General features: G+C 40.0%; 1 pseudogene; it reads left to right on the plus strand.

The window, feature by feature from the left end:
- The first annotated feature begins 1,550 nt into the window (after nucleotides 1-1,550).
- LOC101597390 lies at nucleotides 1,551-2,609 on the plus strand (annotated as a pseudogene).
- The last annotated feature ends 17,620 nt before the right edge of the window (nucleotides 2,610-20,229 follow it).

Below are 20,229 nucleotides of genomic sequence, written 5' to 3' on the forward strand. Positions count from 1 at the left end.
ATGTGCGTATGTGTATGTGTGTTAGTTTTCATGAGGGTAGGAAGATATGCATGTATAATGTGTACGTGTGCATGTGGAGACCAGAGACTAACATTAGGTGTCCTCCTCAATTACTTTCCACATTTTGTTTTAGGTAGAGTCTCTCCCTGTAGCCCAGGATGACCTAGAACTCACTCTGTAGTCCCAGATTGGCCTTGGACTCATGGAGATCTGCCTACCTTTGCCTCTCGTGTGTGAGGATTAGAGTGTGCCAATATATCCAGCTTCTACCTTATTTTTTAATACTAGGTCTGTCACTGAACCCAGACATCCCTGATTTGTAAGCCCTGGGGAATCCTGCTGTCTTCACTTCTCAGTGTTTACAGGTGTACACTGCCATGCCTTTGTTTTATGAGGGTACTGGGGATACAGTCTCAGGTCCTCATGCTTCCATCATTGCTACTTTACCCACTGAATCGTCTTCCTAGCCCCACATGGAATTATTTTAAGGTAAATAATAAAGCCTTATACAAAAGCAGAGCAGATTAGCCCATTAACCTCTGAGTTACCCATTTTTTTGAGTGGAGTCTTGGCAGTATTTATTGTTCATTTTGTAGTACTGCTCTTCCCTAATCCCAAGTTAGCATTATGAAAGCTACTGTCTAAGAATCTCCAACAGTGTTTCATAGAGAAGAAACTTGCATTCTAGAAACAAGTCCCTTCCTACCTGTGGCCCTAAGCAATCTCTGATCACTCACCAGTATCTAACAGTTCTAATTGAATTTTTATTGGTATGTCTGGATAGACACATGGCCATGCTCTGCCTTCCCTTGCAGGGTGGCTGGCTCGTCTTACCTCTTGGATGAGTTTTGTTCTGGGATGTCAGATCTCTTGTTAATTATAGGCAAGCCATGAGCTTGCAAATTGCTTGACTTCTTTTCTTGTTAGATTGTCAACAATCTCTGAACTTCCTGAGCAGAAAGCAGAAGTTCTGCTCTAGTTTTTTATTTGAAACCTTGGTGTGGTGGTTTGAGTCAGGTGCCCCCATAAACTTAGGTGCTCTGAATGCTAGGTCCCCAGCTGATGGCGATTTGGGAATTAAAGCCTCCCGGAGGAAGTGTATTGTTGGGGTGAAATTTTGATTATATATTTTTTTTAATTTTTAAATTTTTATTAACATTTTCCATGATTATAAAAAAAAATCCCATGGTAATTCCCTCCCTCCCCCCTGAGAATGGAATTTCAAAGGGAACTATTGATTATTATAACCAGTTTCCCCTTGCCAGTGTTAGGCACCATCTCCTGATGTTATTGTCCATCTGATGTTAGCCAGGAGGTGATGTCCACCCTTGCTCATACCATGGCTTCCCTGCCATCATGGAGCTTCCCTTGAGTCTGTAAGCCAAAATAAACCCTTTCTTCCCCAACAAGCTGTTCTTGGTCGGGTGTTCTCTGCCAGTAATGTGAACCTGATTGTAACACTTGGACTTGCTATAGGAGGTAACCAGTATAAGTATCCTTATTTTAAAAAGTGAGGAGTGCTTCTTCCTCGGGAAAACACCAAACAGAGGATGACACCGGTGCAGCGGAGGGCCTGGAGGACGGGCCTTGAAGGCCAGGCAGGTTCTGTGGAGGTTTGGGCAGCGGTCTCCCTGGTAGGTGGTGGGTGTGGGCTCAGCCGGGGCTCCGGGGCTCCTGGAGGCAAACCTGAAGACAAGGGGTGGATCCCCGTCACCAAGCTGGGACGCCTGGCCAAGGACATGAAGATAACATCCCTGAAGGAAATCTATCTGTTCTCCCTGCCCATCAAAGAGTCTGAGATAATTGATTTCTTCTTGGGCATGTCCCTTAGCCACATGTTGGGTCATGATATGCAGAGACATTTATCTTACCCATAACTGTGGGCTAACTGCACAATGCAAGACCCATATACCTCAACAAGGAGGGGCCAAGTGGAGGGGGTAGGTCATGGATGAGCCTAATAATGGTACCAAACTGACTGTATTTGCTGAATACAAAACTAATTAATAAAAAAAATTAAAAAGAATCAGTACTCCCCCCCCCCCCCGCAAAAAAAGATGAGGTTTTGAAGATCATGCCAGTGCAAAAGCAGACTCACACTGGCCATTCGACCAGGTTCAAGGCTTTTGTCACCATTGGGGACTACAATGGTCATGTCAGCCTGGGTGTCAAGTGCTCTAATGAGGTGGCCACTGCCTTCCGATGGGCCATCATCTTGGCCAAGCTCTCCATTGTGCCTGTCCAAAGAGGCTACTGGGGGTACAGACCCCTGTAAAGTGACAGGCCGCTGTGGCTCTGTGCTGGTGCGCCTTACCCCTGCCCCCAGGGGCACTGGCATTGTCTCGTTCCCCATGCCCAAGAAGCTTCTGCTGATGGCTGGTATTGATGACTGCTACACTTCAGCCAGGGGCTGCACTGCCACCCTGGGCAAAGTTGCTAAGGCCACTTTTAATGCCATCTCTGAGACCTACAGCTATCTGACCCCTGACCTCTGGAAAGAGACTGTGTTCACCAAGTCTCCCTACCAGGAATTCACTGACCATCTTGTGAAAACCCACCCTAGAGTCTCAATGCAGAGGACTCAGGTTCCAGCTGTGGCTACCGCATAGGGATTTTATACAGAAAAAATAAATAAAAGTGGATGAAGCCTGAGTGTGGCTCTAAGGTCAAGGTCTTACACAGCTTAGAAAAAGTGGAGCTGGGACATGAGATAAATCATTGTGAAAAAGGTCTTCCTATGTATGTCTTTCAGGAATGACTTGTTTCATGTGTGTGTTTATATACAAACTTCAATGGAACTGAGGTTAATCAGACAAGTATGTTCTATGTTCCATTCTCAGTAGGCACTGAATGCTAGTTGAAGTGTGGTTACTGGGTTACAATTAATGATTCCTATCCAGAGCGACCTGGTACTTATGAAAAAAAATTCCTTCTAGGAAGAATAATCTAACATTGGTACAGAGAATACATCAGAAAGGCCAAGACTGCAAAAACCAGGACTTAACAGTGAGGAGTAAGCTTTTGAAAATTTTGCAATAGGAATATTATAGGATTTAATATGACAGGAGAGAGCTGGGTGTTATAGATTCTGCTTAGGATCTGATAGAAGGTGGTGACATAAAATGAATTTATTCAGAAGTCTGCTTTGGTATAACACCAAGCCTATCCAGGCCTTATGGGAGGAAAGATGTCCTTTGCTCATGGTTTTAGAGGGTTTGTATAAGCACTTCACCCTGTGTACTAACATAGAACATGGCAGTGAAAATATGTGGCAGAAATTAGCTATTTAGTTTATGACAGGAAGAAAGGGTCTGGAAACAAAATACCCTTTGGTGTCTGCTGCTAGTGATCTCTTTCTTTCAGCTAGGCTCCAAGTACCGAAGTTCTAGAACTTCCTAAAACACTATACCACCTTGAGTCTAAGCACTTAAAACATAGTCAAATCATAATGGCAAGAAAAATGGATAATGAGCTTGATTTGGGAGAGTGAGCTTCAGGTGTCTAGCCTAAAGGCACACATCCACAATCTTGGGGATAGAAACCCGAAGACCAGTGGAGTGTCTTGCTTGGCCATGAAGGGCCAGCCTCTCTTAGACATTCTCTCTGACACCCATGTAACTGGAAGTTTTTCCAGTTTTTGGAAAACCAAAGCAAACCACTCTAAGGGGAATTTTCATGTAACTGCATGAGAAACAAGCTGCTTTTCTTGCTCTTTAGTGTTGAAGTTCATCATGAAGGAACAGCTCAAAATTTATGGCTCATGCACGTAATATCTTTTAAGAGAACATTATAATTTGAAAACTTTGTGCAGAGAACTGTGTCTGCACTGAGAAGTGACACTATCTTCCTGTTATAAAAAGACTCCAGTCACTTATGTTTTCACGTTCATTTCCTATGTCGAGTTAAATAATTCTTATATATTCTTCAAATGCAAATTATGTTTCTGGAATTTCCTCATATATGACATGTTAGTTTTCCAAAAGAAAGAGCGGTTTTTTTTTGTGTGTTATTTTTGTTTTGTTTTGTTTTGTTTTGTTTTACATGACGACTTTGGCCATCTTCTGGGTCTCAAAGCCCTAGCAAAAGAAGACACTATTTCATTTGGGTTTTCTGTCAGTTGATGTAACTGCTCAGAGATGTCTCCTTGAATCTTAAAGTTGAGATACTAGCAGTTCAGATAAACATTAAAAGAGTTCATATTAATTCTGAAACCTCAGCCTTGAGGTTGGGAAGAGTTCAGGGTCAGCAGATGCTAGATGCTCCCCTTCATCGCTGAATTCCCGTTAAAATTCTCCCTAGTGGCTTATGCTGCATGGGCTTGCATGTTTCCAATGATCCAATGACTGGTAGAAAAGATGCCTTTACTCTGAGACAATATAATTAAAGTTGGGTTACATTTAAATGCTTCCCTCCCTCCCCCAGTGGTTGGGTTAGCCAGTGTAGTCTTCCCAAGGAAAGAGAGGAAGTGATCAGTTGGTGTTCATGTTTGGGCTATGGAAAGACACATTCTAATCCAAATCCTTTGCTGGATACACAAGTCAGGAATCTTTGTTTGAGCATGATCTACATTTCCACAAAGCTTATGAGAAATGGACAACATAAAGCCTCACCCCAGACCTATTGGATCATAGTCTCTATTTTAATAAAAACCCTTCAGTGATTCCTACACACATGAAAGTCTGAAAAGCATAGCTTAAGAAAACTCAGTCAACTGTCCATACCTGAGGTTTATTTTCGAAGTTTTGAAATGTTAGACTTGAGAATCTCTATAAGCTTCTTTTACTTATGCAACATTAGAATCATAAGTATTGAGTTCATAGAAACTTATCAGTCATCCAGCTTTAATAAGAGAAGACTATCTATAAATAAGACAGATATAAAATGGTAGGACCACTATATAGTCATTTTGTTGAAAAATTAAAAATAGTTTGATAAAAAGTATGTGAAATGATGGACTGGAAAGATGGCTTAGCAGTTAAGCCCTTGCTTGTGAAGCCTAAGGACTTCGGTTCAAGCCGTGATTCCCCAGTAGCCAGGTAAGCCAGATGACAAGGTGGTGCATGCATCTGGAGTTCGTTTGCAGTAGCTGGAGGCCCTGGTATGACCATTCTCTCTCTCTCTGCCTCTCTCTCTCTCTCTCTCTCTCTCTCTCTGTCTCTGTCAGTCTCAAAGAAAGAAAGAACCAAAAAAAAATTATGTAAAATGAAAACTTGGAAGAGATGACCTAAGAATTATCAGGCTATAAAACTTTATGTATATATATTAATATATCTTATACACAGGATAAAAGTAAAAGATGGGCTGGAGAGATGGCTTAGCAGTTAAGCACTTGCTTATAAAGCCTAAAGACCCCAATTTGAGGCTCAATTCCCCAGGACAGACGTAAGCCAGATGCACAAGGTGGCACATGCATCTGGAGTTCATTTGCAGTGGCTAGAGGTCCTGGTGTACCCATTCTCTCTCTCTATCTCTGTCTCTCTGCCTCTTTCTCTCTGTGTCTATCTGTCACTCTCAAATAAATAAATAAAAGTAAACAACAAAAAAGTAAAACATATGAAAATGTCCATAAGTACTTATACACATAAGTGATGTGATGGGAATGGCTATATTCCTGCTACTGAGTCTCCTTGCCCCCATATTTTTAAGTATGTGTGATATGATAGTTAAAAAAAAGCAAACAAGCATCTTTATTTTTTTATCAATATGATAAAAGCCTAAAGCCATAAAGTTTTTTATAGGCAACCACATACTTCATGCTATGATGAATGCATTAAAACTATTGTTTATTATACAGAATGTGTCCTTCAGCTATTGTCTTTCAAGGCTTAGCTCAAGTCTCAGTTCTTCAAAGCCAATTTCCCTTACGTTTTCTGAGGCCAAGGACCTTGCTTGAATCCACTCTTTATCCTGTTCTTATAAAAGAATGTACTTGGATTGGGAACAAAGTAAATGTGAATGAAAAAGAAAAGCAATGAAGGGGGGAAAGGTTGGTGGGAGAGGAGAGAAGACAATAGAGAAAGAAAGAGGGAGAGCCCCCTTCCATTCTTGTATTTTTTTTAAAGCTAGATCTAGCCATTAATAACAAATGGCCTTGCTACAGAGTCATGGTCTTGCTATCCCAATGAGATTTCAAGTACCATAAGCATAAAGTGAATGAAATATGTTGCTTTAAAAAATGTGTTTGGTTACTCTTTTCAGAAGCAATTTGATTTTGGAAACATTCTTTATTCCTTATTGTATAAGAATAAGGTAAGACTTTAGGATTGTGCATGTTTGAGGGTGCAAGACAGGGCCATAAATTTATGTCGGATTTGCTTTTTGTAATGTACAAATCCAGCAAAGTTTCTTGATGGTATGCATATAAGTTTCAAATATGTGAGGCTAAAACTGATAGGACTCTGTGAATCCACAATTAAATTTCATCTTTAGTGTATATGCCTTTTATGTATGTGCTCATGTTTGTGAATGTGGGCACACTTGTCACAGCATGTGTGTCACAGTATGTGTGTAGAGGTCAGAGGACAACCTTGGGCGCCAGTCTTTGTCTTTTACTTGTTTGGGACAAAGTATCTGCTGTTCATCATGTGTACACCGCACTAGCTAACCCCTGATCTCCCGGGGATTCCACTGCCCCTGCCTTCCGTCTTGCTACCTGCAGCTTTGGGGTTATAGATGTATACTACTGCACCTAGCTTTTTCTTCAGAGTTATGAGGATCCAAATTCAGGCCCTCACTGTTGCGCAGCAGGTGCTTCACCACTGGGATATCTCCCCCCAGCCCAATCAGATATTTTTAATAACTTTCTCAATAACTGATACTGTGCAGAAAATTGAGAAAGATATAGAAGTCTTGGGCAGTACCACTAATCTTTACAGAATACTCCATAATGTCAGAATTAACATTCTTCTCATGAGGCTAAGGATGTACATTTAGAGTGGTTGACTAGAATATGTGAAGCCCAGAGTTTGATAACCAGCACTACATAAATGGGGCATGGGTAGCTTGGGCTACATGGGACTCTGTTTCCAAAATAAATAAATAAATAAATAAATAGATAATAAATAAATAAATAAATAAATAAATACATTATTCCAAATTCACATGGAATATTTAACTGACTAGGTTATATTCTGGGCATATAAAGATCTCAATATAGGATTACATTCTCAAACCACATTGTTCATGGTTATGGTATCAGATTTCCTATCTGTCCTGAGTGAATAGCTTTCATGGTGTTGTGGATCAGAGTTTCTTATACCCTTAGGCATCAGCATCAAGATGGGTGGATTGGGTTGGTTACTTTGAATGTATGTGGAATCTCTTCATAGGTTGATGAATTATGCAAAGGAAGATAGGTTCTCTGTGGCAGGAAAATGACCTACTAAAAACTTCCAAAAAGGAAGTCTAATCAAAGTTTTATCAAGGAGAAAGAGCCAAGAATTTTCAAAAGAGCACAGGTTGGTTGTCTTGGTGAATCAAGGCTTTTTGGATTTCAATTCTCAGACTCTGTTCGCTGTTCATTAGAAATTAGTAAAAATTCATTATAAAATCTACATGTTTATTGTCTCTGTCAGGACACATAAGTATCTCTTTATTCCCCTCGGACCTTCAATCTTGACCAGCTATCTACAAAATTGGGGCTACTCCTAACTCCTATCAGATATATATACCTGATAAATCCCCAAATAATTAGATAGTGAATAATATAATTGTGGGTCAGAGAATAAAACTGAAGGTGGAACAATCAGATATTTTGAATAGAAAGAAGATGAAAACATGAAAGTTATGGTAAATGGGATTTCTGTGTGTTCCTCAGTTATCTGTGTGTTTGAAGCTTAGTCTCCAGTATGGAAGGAGAGGTAGTAGAGACTTTGTGAAGTAGGATCCAGTAGGAGGTAAATAAGTCATGAGGTGTATTCCTCAGAAAGGATTAATCTTGCTCACATTGAGTCAATAAGGTCTTATAAAGAAAGCCAGATCTGTTCTTCCTGGTCTTTGGCTGCCTGTATCATCTCACATATATTCCCAACATGATTTCATGGGCATGTTGCAATGTAGTCAATTGGGCCCTCATCAGAGGCTAAACAGATGGGCTGACTTATTTTGGACATTTAGACTCCAAAATTTTAAGCCAAATTAACATGTGTGTGTGTGCGTGTCTTTGAATAGAAATAGAAAGTGTATATGATGCCACTAACACAGTATTTTGAAGAAAATTTGTAGAACTAAACATTGGCAATAGAAATGAAAGCTTCAAATCCTTCTACTTTAAGAAACTAACAGGAAGCCAAACATGATGACTTGTACCTTTAATCCCAGCACCTGGGGATCACTATTAATTTAAGGCCAGCATGAGCTACTAGAGTGAGTCATTGCCTCAAAAAAAAAAATAAATAAAATAAATAAATAAGATGAAAACACCAAAAAATAAAAAATAATGAGTGAATGAAAGAGATGAAAAAAACTAAATTTAAAATAGAAAATGAAACTTAAAGTAAAAGAAAAACAAAAACAAAGGAAATATCAAATCAATAAAATGGCAGAAAGCTAAAAACATGACTTTGAAAGTTTTTTTCTAGTAGAAGGATTATGAATCAGGAAATAGGAAAAGTGACATAGCAATAATCTTTTGATAAAAACAATAAAGGAATATTATTAATTCAATAACATAGATGAATCAGATAAATTCCTAAATTGATACAAACTGTCAAAATAAGTCATGAAGAAATAGATAATATGAATAGCCTTATATTTGATAAAAATATTAAGTTATACTTAAAAACCTTCCTAGAAAAGAAAAACCTAAATTCAAATTGATTCTGGAAAATTCCACCAAGTTTAAATGCTGTCATTTTCTGCTCAATCTCTTAAAAAAAAAAAAAATAGGTGATGTGGTGAAATATGTTGAATATCCCATGAAATATACAGAAAATGTATGAAAACTCAATTTAGAACATCAGAGGTACAGGCTGCAAGGTCAACACACAAAACTCAATTGCATGCCTATGTACATGAAATGCATAATGGAAATTTCAATTTAAAAGATTAGCATAAAAATGGGTTACTTATGCTGGAATGAGGGTGAGCTACAAGAAATAATTGCCTAGGCCTAAATTTATGGAAGCACCAAAAAAAAAAAAAAAAAAAAAAAACAAGTAATAAATTACCTTAAAATGTAATGATTTAAAAGTATCAAAATTAATGCAAAAATCTAATAAGTAAACTATCAAAATTTTTAGTAAAGATGGGATGTGCTATTCATCTTATGACTCTGTAATACTGTGCCAACAGAAAAAGCACTTCCTACTCAGCCAACAGGTGGAAGACAAGAGGAATGACAAAGTATCATGGAAATTAAGCTAAACAAACAACAAACCAAATACACCCATTTCATAAAACAAAATAACTGTATCATTGAGATGTTAATATTCCCACACTGATTCAACAAATCCAATCAAATTCCACTGCTTCCTTTTTCAATAGAATTGTCCAAGTAGATTCTGGTTACCTAAAATAATTAAACAGTTAAATAAATTCTAAAAAAAAAAAAAAAGCAGATTTGAAGATCTTAATAATTGACTTCAGGACCTACTATATATTCATAGTAATATAATATAATATAATATAATATAATATAATATAATATATAATATAATATAATATAGGCAATGTGATATTGACATTGAAGTGTACCAATTGAAAGCATGGTGTAGAGAAGCCAAACATTGAGCTACACATACATGGTCTATAATTTTGTGACAAGAGTGCAGACAGTTCAAGAATGAAAGGATAAACAGATGATGGCATATCCATTCAATGGAATTATACTCATGATAAAAATTATAGTTACTTGACATGTATAACAGCACAATGGATCTCTAAGTAATAATGCTACATCCAAGAAGCCAGTTCTCTGATGTTTAAAAAAAAAAAAAAAAAACAGCACGCATGCTGTGAGTTCCATTCACACACAATTTCAGAAATCCAGTGACAGAGCAGAGAGATCAGGTGCCAGGAGCAGCAGGGTGGAGGGTAAGGCAGAAGAGAGGCATCTCAGAGAAGATAAGGATGCCTTAGCGAACAATGGTTTTGTTTGTTATCTTAATTAGTGTTGGTTTCATGGATGTATACTCAGGAAGTTTATTAGGTTGTTCACTTGTAACATGCTCAGTTTGCTGTGTGTCAACCACATCTCAATAGAGCTGAAAGAAACTAAATAATCAAAACATCATCAGGCAGAGGAGAGGCAGACTGATGCTGGCCTTTCAAAGCACTGCAGGTGAGGTCTCTGAAAGCCAGCAGCAGTTTCTCTTTATACCTTCACTTTTCTCTACACACCAGCTTCTGCCTCCAAGAGGAGCTTGGACATGCAAGTGACACAGAGCCTTGCTCTGCTTCCTGGAATCACAGAATAAGACTTTTTGGTGAGTTCAAATAGTGTCCTGGGAGGGGCATGCATAGAAGACCATGGGATCTGAGGAAAAATAAGATGCACCATTTACCATGTGGTTCTAGGCAAGATCAAAACCTTAGCTTTTCAACCTAGAAAGTTAGAGGAAAATGCTTGCTGTGAGTATTAAAGACATGAGTAGGAAATCCCAAGTGCTTGCTCTACCCACCGAAGGTTAGTTCTGTGTTCTACTGCTCTACAAACTAACAATGTTAGTCAAGGCTTCCCAGAGAGCAAGCAACCAATAGGATGTGTATGTAAACAGAAATTCAGAGCAAGCAATTACCTTAGTTACTTATGGGGGCTGGCACTTGTGAACCTACAGGGTGGGCCAACGGGCTAAATGTCCTTAGTTCTCTTGTGTCTTTCCAGTCACTTAGAACAGTTTCTTCCACTGATATTAACCCAAAGCTCTGTTCTCACTTATGAACATCATTTCTCTTGCAACTTGAAGTGGCCAATCCCTTGGCATTCGAGTGAGCGCATCAATTAAAGAACTAGAGTTTGGCAGGAAGGATCTGTAGATTGTGAGGAAGGATACCACACTCTTTCCTACCATTAGGGCCAGACAACTTTATGAGACTCAGAAAACACAGGATGAGCCCTTGGGCTTTGGCTATGGGCCATTTGCCCTAAACTAAAGTGCATCAGAGCAAAAGAATTTTAATTCCCTCACAATATGGTTTGTTGCAGCTCATACAACAGAGACTGGACCAGGAATTCAAATGTCTTAGAAAAAGTAAACAGGTTGCCATTTCATTGCTTCCAGACATGTGATGGCCCCAGGGGCTTCTGATTTATTTATTTTTTTTAATGAAGTGTGAGGCCATAAACCCTTTTTGCTGGCAGGATGGCAGGCCCTGGGCAGCTCTAGAGGCACCATCTATAGCCAGGCAGGGCCTGGGAAGCTGTCTGAGCCCCGTAATTAAAACCAGGCTCAGAAATGCTCCTGATTCCAGGGTCACATCTGATTTCATCTAAGCATTCCTTCTAGTTACCTCTTAACCCAGGCTTGACTTTTGCACTCACATAATTACCAGAGTAGAGGATGGGAAAGAAAAGGAATGGGGCAAAAAGAAGGCTCAGGATAGGGTTCTGTTTGTCATTTTATTCCAAATGGTCATTTGTATTACAATATTAGCGAATGATTATTGCAATTTATTTATACCCCCCTGACATTTTCCTTTATGTTTTCTCTTTAATAAGGTACTCTGAAAAAGGGGAAAACTAAAATTGAGCTATTTGAATATACTTTATTCTTCAAATCTCACATCTAAACCCTATCAATTTCTAATGAAAAACGTACTTTTGTTATCACTCACTTAAGCCAACACACATTTCCAAATGTCAACAGATTTTTTTAAAATGCTGCAACTGCAGTTATCATTTGTTGAAATCTTATTTGTCCTTTACCTCACTGCTCAGCAGTCCAGAGCATCACTTTCACGTCGGAGGACTGCCTTCCTCTGCAGCTACAGTCTGAGCGGTGAGTAAAGCTTTTTGTCTTCAAAACAGGGAGCCTTAGTCCGTGGGGCCTTGAATCAGCTTCCAAGCTGCTCTTTCGAGTGCTCAGAGATCATGCTATAGCATCTAATCCGACTCGAGTGGTTAAGTTGTAGCTCAGGGGTGGAGCACTCACCTAGCATGATGAAGTCCAGGGTTTCATCACCAGCATTGCAAAAAAGAAGTGAAAAGTTAATAAAAAGCTTACAGTATTGTTTACTTTTCTCATCACTGAGAATAAGTAGCTGACATAAAGCAACTTAAGGGAGGGAAGGCTTATTTTGGCTCACAGTTCAGAGGAAAACAGCCCAACAGAGCAAGGAAGAAGTCCTTGACAACAACCAAGAAACAGAGACAGAGGAAATGCCAAGGCCAGCTAGTAATTTTCCTGTATTTATTCAGTTCAAGATTCCAGATTATGGGATGGTGCCACCCACCCTCATGATGGGTCCTTGCCCCTCAGTCTGTCCTTCTTGAAGAGCCTTCAAAGATATGCTGCAAAGTGTGCCTCTGAAAGCCCTAATGCATTCAAGATGATATCGGATTTAACCATCACACTGTAGTGAAAAGCAGTCATGTGCTGCTTTGGTTCTGAGGCACGTGTTCTCAGGCAACTTCCATGCTTTGTGAATACTGTCAAGTGGATGGTATGACCTACTGCATGCCTTAGCTCCATGGTATAGTCTGTTGCTTGTAGTCTACAAACCTGGATACCCGTAGACTGAATCTTGAAGGCATCTGTAACATGATGGCTTCTGTGGTTTGCATGTGCAACGCCATGTGTTTGAATACATATTCCACAGTGCTGTTACAAGGTAGAACCTCTAGGAGATAGATATTCACTGAAAGAACTGGATCACTGAGTGGGAAAGATGGGTCCTAAGGTTTTATAGCCTGGGCGCTTCCTGTTTACTTTCTCTGCTTCTTGACCATGGATGCAATGTGACCAGCTGCATCATGTTCTTGCCACCATACCTCCTGCCCTGATATGGTCCCTATTTAAACCATGAATCAGAATAAACCTTTCCTACCCTAAGTGCCTTGTCAGATATTATGTCAAATCAAAAAGAAAAGTATGGGCTACAGAGATGGCTTAGTGGGTAAGTCACTTGCCTGTGAAGCCTAAGTACCCATGTTTGACTCCCCAGATCCCACATAAGCCAGATGTGCAAGGTTGCACATGCATACAAGTTGGCACACATGTCTGGAGATTGATTACAGTTGTTGGAGGCCCTGGTACACCAATTCTCTCTCTCTCTCTCGCTTGCTCTCACTTGCTCTCACTCTCTCTCATTAAAAACAAAACAAAACAAAAAAAAAAAAACCACCCTAGTTTGTTGGGTTTGCTTGTAAACAAAAATGTAAAGAAAGAAAGAAAAGTAGGGCTGGAGAGATGGCTCAGAGGTTAAGGAATTTGCCTGCAAAGCTTAATGACCTGGGTTTGATTCCCCAGTACCCACAATCCAGTTGCACAAAGTGGTGTATGCATCTGGACTCTGTTTGCAGCACCTAGAGGGCCTGGTGTGCCCATTCTTTCTGTTTGTGTCTCTTCTTTCTATCTCTTTCTCTGCTTGCAAACAAATAAAAATATTTTAAAAGTAAATATTAAAATGGTACTTGTATGTCTGAACATACTGTAATAGGCTTGTATAAATAGCATTACCAGGAGCACATGAGTCATATTTTGCACTATGACATTGCTGTGGCTGCAATGTGAATAGGTGCTAGTAACTTTCAGTTCCATTGTAATCATATAGGACAACTGTCACATAGGCAATCTGTCATTGCCTAGGCAATAAGACTCCATGTTAGAAATTTATTTTCTTTGCAACACCATTGTTCTTTTCTTAAGTTCTCGTTCCTATTTCTGTAGCCACATTTAAGTTTAGTGTAATTTCATTATTGTTTACACTGATCAATAGCAGGAAAGAGAAGGACAAGAAGAAAATAAGTTGAATTTCCCAATTTTGTCAGTAAATAGATATTTACTGAGTTTCTACATTGGGTAAGTATGCCAGTGTACTGAAGAAGGTGATGAGTAGGAGACTTTCTCTCACTGCCTTGGTTTCTCATTTGAAAGATAGGCTGGGCCTACATCATGCTAGTAATCTGATTCTTAGAATTTGCATGTAAGATGGCTCTCATAGGTTCAGTATTTGAACAATATCTCTAGCTCACAGCATTGCTTCGGAAGCTTATGGGATGTTTGGATGGAGTCTAGCTGGACTAGACTGATCTCAGTCTCATCTCTGCTTACAGTTAGCCAGAACATGAGGAGCTCCACTACATAGTCAACCATCACAAGAGCTGGCTGCACCATGCTTTCCACATGCCTTCTCCAGTCCTTTCTTGCTAGAACAAAGCACTCAACCAGAAGCTCATGGAAAGGAGGGTTTATTTCCAGATTATAGTTTTGAGGGAAAATTTTTACCACGGCATGGAAAGCACTGTAGGAGCAGTCAGCTGGGTATCACATGTCCACATCAACATGGTGGAAGGAGAGAGAGTGAGCTGAGTACAGTGAGAGGGGCTGGTCTGTAACAATCCAAGGTCCATCCACAGTAACACTCTTTCTTCAGCCTGGTCCACCTCCTAAAGAATCCATCAACTAGGCCTTAAGTATGAGGCTTAATCACAAACACATGAGGTTATGAGTTACAGTTTACACTTAACCACCGCACTTTCCCTGCCATGATAGACTGTAACTTCCTGAACTCAGGAGCCAAAGTAAATCCTCCATTAATCTGCTTCTGTCAGGTACTTTTTTTTTTTTTCCAAATGCAGGACAAGAAGCCATAACTGTAGAGTTTGAAAATGTTCATGGTGTAAATAATCCCACAATTGACTATTTATGGTGTGTGTGTTTGTGTGTGTGCGTGTGATGTGTAACATATGAACCCATGTGTGGAGGCCAGAAAAGAATGTTAGGTGTCCTCCTTTATTACTCTTCCACACTGTTTCCTTGAAATGAAATATTTCATTGAATCTAGGGCTGCTATTGTTTTTGTCTTTCTGTAAAATTGCCTGACCAATGAGACTCTTTTCTTGATTCTCTACAGGACTAGAGTTACAGGAAGTTATGTCCACACTCAGCTCATAAGCATCTACTTCAAACTACAAACAAAATGGAATTGCACTTGCCTGTGCTATCTACAGTACCCAACTTTACTAGGTCTAGTTCATGTGCTGCTGTCATCCAAACCTCACTCTCTTCCTACCCTCTTTCTTTCTTTCTCTCCCCTTCTCTCTCTCTCTCTCCCTCTCTCTCTCTCTCTCTCTCTCTCTCTCTCTCTCTCTCTCACACACACACACACACACACACACACACACACACACACCATGGCAAAATTTCTCGCACAGCTAGGAGAACTCCTGACTTTGGGAAAATAAATATTAAATGGGAAGTGAGCACCTTGAGTTGTGAATATTAACTAAAGTTTATACATACAGTTTGTTGGAGTCAGGTTCACATTGCTGGTAGAAATCACCCAACCAAAAGCAGCTCATGCGAAAAAGGGGATTTATTCTGGCTTATAGGATCAAGGGGAAATTCCACAATGGTAGAGAAAATGATGGCATGAGCAGAGGGTGGATATCATCCCCTGGCCAACATAAGGTGGATAATAGCAACAGGAGAGTGTACAAAACAATGGCAAGGGGAAACTGGCTATAACACCCATAAGCCTGCCCCCAACAATACATGCCCTCCAGGAGGCATAAATTCCCAAATTTACATCAGCTGGAAACTTATCATTCAGATCACCTAAGTTTATGAGGGACACCTGAATCAAACCACCACATTCCTCCCCTGGCCCCCATAAGCTGATAACCATACATTGATGTAAAATGCAATGCATTTGTCCAACTTTAAAATTTCCCATAATTTTTACCAATTCAAATGATGTTCATATATGCCTATAGTCCAAGATCTTGCAACTGAGCCATAATACCAAAAACTCCCCCCAAAAGCCCATAGTGGCACAGAATAAACATTCACACTGCAAAAGATGGCATTGGGCATAGCAAAAAAATATTCAACCAATACAAGATCTAAAACAACCAGGGCAAACATCAAACTCTGAAGCTTCAAGTTCAACAACTCTAAGCTAGTGACAAATCTACAAGTCTGATAACTCTAACCAGCAACAAGTCTCTGGCATTCCAATTCCACCCCTCCGGCTAGGCTACTCACAGTCCTGGAAAACTTCATCTGGGGCCAGGAGCTCTCCTTAGCAGCCATCTTGTGGTTCTCACATCTCTACTGGGTTTTCACTGCAATCCATGGTTCATCCTTATGGCCCCACGGGGTCTCCATGCAGGCATCCAGCAAACCTTCTTGACACTGTCCATGGCCATTTCCAAAACAAGACCATGTTGTAAACTCAATGACCCTCTCTTTCCACAATACCATGTAGGGTGCCGACTCCAAGGGGAAATAAAGCAGACTTTGAAGAACTGAGCACTCAGGCCCCTCCAAAAGCATTGCAAGTCAGTTAGCCCAATCTGAAAGTTTGTAATATCTCAATTGCAGCTGAATGGGCAGCAGTTCACCCAAAGATTTTTCTTTCTGTGTCATATCCCTGTGCTCACACCAGTTCATTTCTATGCAAATCAACCTTTGACAACTTCTCAGGACATGGGCATAACAGCAAGCTTCTCACAGAAACTGCTAGTCCAGTCCAAGCAAACCTCTTTCTCACCCTCATAAGCCAAACCTTACAGTCCATAGTTCTTACTGCATTCAGGTCTTTCAACTCTGACCAGAATAGACCATCAACCTGTACTTACAGCACTGCAAGCTGTCTCTTAGGCACTCTTCCACATTCTTCTTGAAAATCAGCTCCAAAAAGCCAAAGCCACATAGTCAGGTATCTAGCAGCAATCCCCCTTCCCCCGTACTACTTTACTGTTGCAGTTAGGTTCACATTGCTGGTAGAAATCACCCAACCAAGAGCATCTTGTGGGAAAAAGAGAATTTATTTTGGCTAGGTTCTAGGGGAAACTCCATGATGGCAGGACAAAATGATGGCATGAGCAGAGTGGACATCACCCCCTGACCAACATAAGGTGGACCATAGCAACAGGAGAGTGTGCCAAACACTGGCATGGGGAAACTGGCTATAACACTCATAAACCTGCCCCCAACAATACACTGCCTCCAGGATGCATAAATTCTCAAATGTCCATCAGCTGGGAACCTAGAATTCAGAACACCTAAGTTTATGGGGTACACCTTAATCAAACCACCACACAAACACCCCTATATATCTGTAGCAACCTCAACCTGTAAATATTATAAATTCTTGCATTTACCTCTATAAAGGGAGCAGATATTTCCCCTGCTATTTGGGTTCAGGGGCTTCAAAAGAAATTGCAGCTCCATTGTTATTTTTTCTCCCTCTGTTCCTGAGCAGATCCCATGCTTCCATGGGTGGAAGTGTGGCCAGTGGTTTCAAGCCTTGTCTTGTGGTTTCCTTAACTTAAAAACTTCAACTAAGCTCGTGAAAGAAGCTATATGGCAAGTAATGATCCTCAAAAACAAAACCATTGTCACAGCAAAGAAGAAATTGAATTAGCATGATTAAGGTTTCTTTTCTCTTTCCTGCTTTTTAAGAATAAGTGTAATAACTAAAAATAGTTGGTCTAGCTGAATTGTCAAAGTCTCTTAACTCTGCAATTGGGAGAAAGCATATGTAGTGGGGTGTGGTGGAGATGTCTGGACCTTTAAGTTCTACGAATAGCCTCCTTGTACCCAAAATTATAATCTTTAAAAATTTATCTTTTGGGCTGGAGAAATGGCTCAACAGTTAAGGCACTTGCATGCAAAGCAAAAGGACCCTAGTTTGATTATCTTTTATCCATGTAAAGTCAGATGCACATTGTGGCATATGCATCTGGTGTTTGTTTGCAGGGAGTAGAGGCCCTAGTGTGCCCATTCTCTCTCTATCTGTCTCTCTTTTCTCTGTATCCTTTACCTTGCAAATAAATAAATTTTTGAAAAACATTATTGTTTGTAATCTTTTGCTTTGGTGTGTGCATAGTATGTGATGGGTGTGTGTGTCTGAGTGTTTGTGTAGCATGTGTGCATGATGTGTGGCATATGTATATGTATGTGCTGATGTGGCTTTGCAGCAGCTACAACAGAACATCAAGTGTACCCCTTCATCTCTTACCAACCTCCTGTTTTCCTTGAAATGGATTCTCTTACTCATTCCTGAGCTTGTCCAAGTCTCTAGTCTCTGCTCCCCACAAGACAAGGATATATGTGGCCAGGCACATCTGTTTATATAGGTTCTAGAGATTAGAACTCAAGTGGTCTCAGGCCCCCTCATGCCCTCATTTCTAGGGAAGGAAGTGCATTTAACTGCTAAGCCATTTCTTCAGCCCTAAAACTTTATTTTTACTTAATTTTTAATTGACATATCTTTACCTGGTACCATAGTATGTGTCAACACAAGTACACATAATGTAATGTTCAAATAAGCATAAACATTACTATCGCAAATATTTCTTTGTGTTAACAACATTTAAAATTATTCCTTTCAAATGTTAAAAAAAACTATACATCATCATTTTCTATAGTCACCCTACCATGTACTAGAACACCAGAACTTATATATCTTAGGTAGTTGTAACTTAAATACCATTAGTCAATCTTATCTTATTCCTCCAAACCACCTGTTTTCTCTCCAGCCTCTAGGAATCACCATTCTACTCTCAGCTATGAAAAGTTGATATAACATATATAAATAATTTCATGTCATATTTGTTCTTCTGTGCTAGTCTACCATACTAAATTATATTCAGTTCCATCCATGTCATTCTATACAACAGGATTCTACCCTTTTTTATTTTATTTATTTATTTTTTATTTCCTTTATGTTCATTCATTAGTTATTTATTTATTTTTTATTTTGTTTTCTTGAGGTAGGGCCTCACTCAGGCTGACCAAGAATTCACTATGTAGTCTCATGGTGGCCTTAAACTCACAGTGATCCTCCTACCTCTGCCGCACGAGTGCTGGGATTAAAGGTGTGTACCACCACAACTAGAAGGTTCATTTTTTTAAAATGTTTTATTTACTTATTTGCAAGAGAATGAGAGAAAAAGGCAAAGAGAAAGAGAGAGAGAATAGACACACCAGGGCCTCTAACTACTTCAAAGGAACTCCAGACACATGAGCCATGTCATGCATCTGGCTTACCTGGGAACTAGGGAATTGAACTTTTGCTCTTAGCCTTCACAATCAAGTGCCTTAACCACGAAGCCATCTCTCCAGGCCAGACTCATGTCTTAAGTACTTACTTCATGGCTTGTAATTGAAGGTCATCAAAGCTTCAGAAGTTGAAGTCTAGCTGGCAGACATTAGTTACTGGGGCCAAGCCTTTGAAAGTTAGACTCACTCCTGGTTATGATACTATTGTAATGGGGAAAGTGGGGTTCTGTGGTACTGCCTGGAACCCCAAGCCCTGAGTTAATATCTGTAAACTAGCCAAATAATTGGTCATTTCAGAATCAAGAGAATGATTTTTAAAATACTACATTTTATTCAGATTTTCCAAATGAGGGCAGAAAAGGGAAGGCTGGGAGGTAAGGGGAGATAAATCAGGGAGAAGAGAAGTGCACCACATGAAGCCCATAAGCCTATGTGGGCCATGTGTAGCTCAGGAGTCCATGTGACCAGATACAGACCTTGGGGGGAAAAGCATAGAAGGGAAAGAGGAAAGAAAGTTCAAGGAGCTCCTGCCATGTGGGGAGCTGGAGGAGATAAAGAACCCATGTGGTAAATAAGGGTTATAGGGGACCTCATAGTTTGGCCTGGTCCTAAGACTGGGCCAAGCCAGCCCAGGCCTAGCCAAGGGAAAAACTCAACCCCAGTTGGAAGTTCCCAAGTGATCAGAGTGAGATACTACCATCCCCTTGCAAAGGTATTTATAATCTTAGAATGGTGGGCTGTCTTTTGGCCCAGGTGAACCAGAGGGCAAGTTGGTTGGTTAGGTCTAGGGGCTGTCTCAGAAAGAGGTTAGCCCTGGCACCAAGTTCCAGGGGCTGAATTTGACCAACCACAATGTTTAAATTCTATGAAAGACCGCCCTTCTAGGAGGGGTCCTTACTGTGTGGAAAAACAGTTCTATGGAGCTAGGCAAGAGATAAGAAGTCAGATGATAGTGAATTTTTGGCAAGTACAAACTTTCCTGCCCTTTTTACCTTCAGGGACCCAGTGACCCTAATTCTACCCCCCCACACACACACACACAACCGTACTCTCTATTTCC

This window comes from Jaculus jaculus, chromosome 11, assembly GCF_020740685.1.
Source record: "Jaculus jaculus isolate mJacJac1 chromosome 11, mJacJac1.mat.Y.cur, whole genome shotgun sequence".
NCBI classification, from domain to species: domain Eukaryota; kingdom Metazoa; phylum Chordata; class Mammalia; order Rodentia; family Dipodidae; genus Jaculus; species Jaculus jaculus.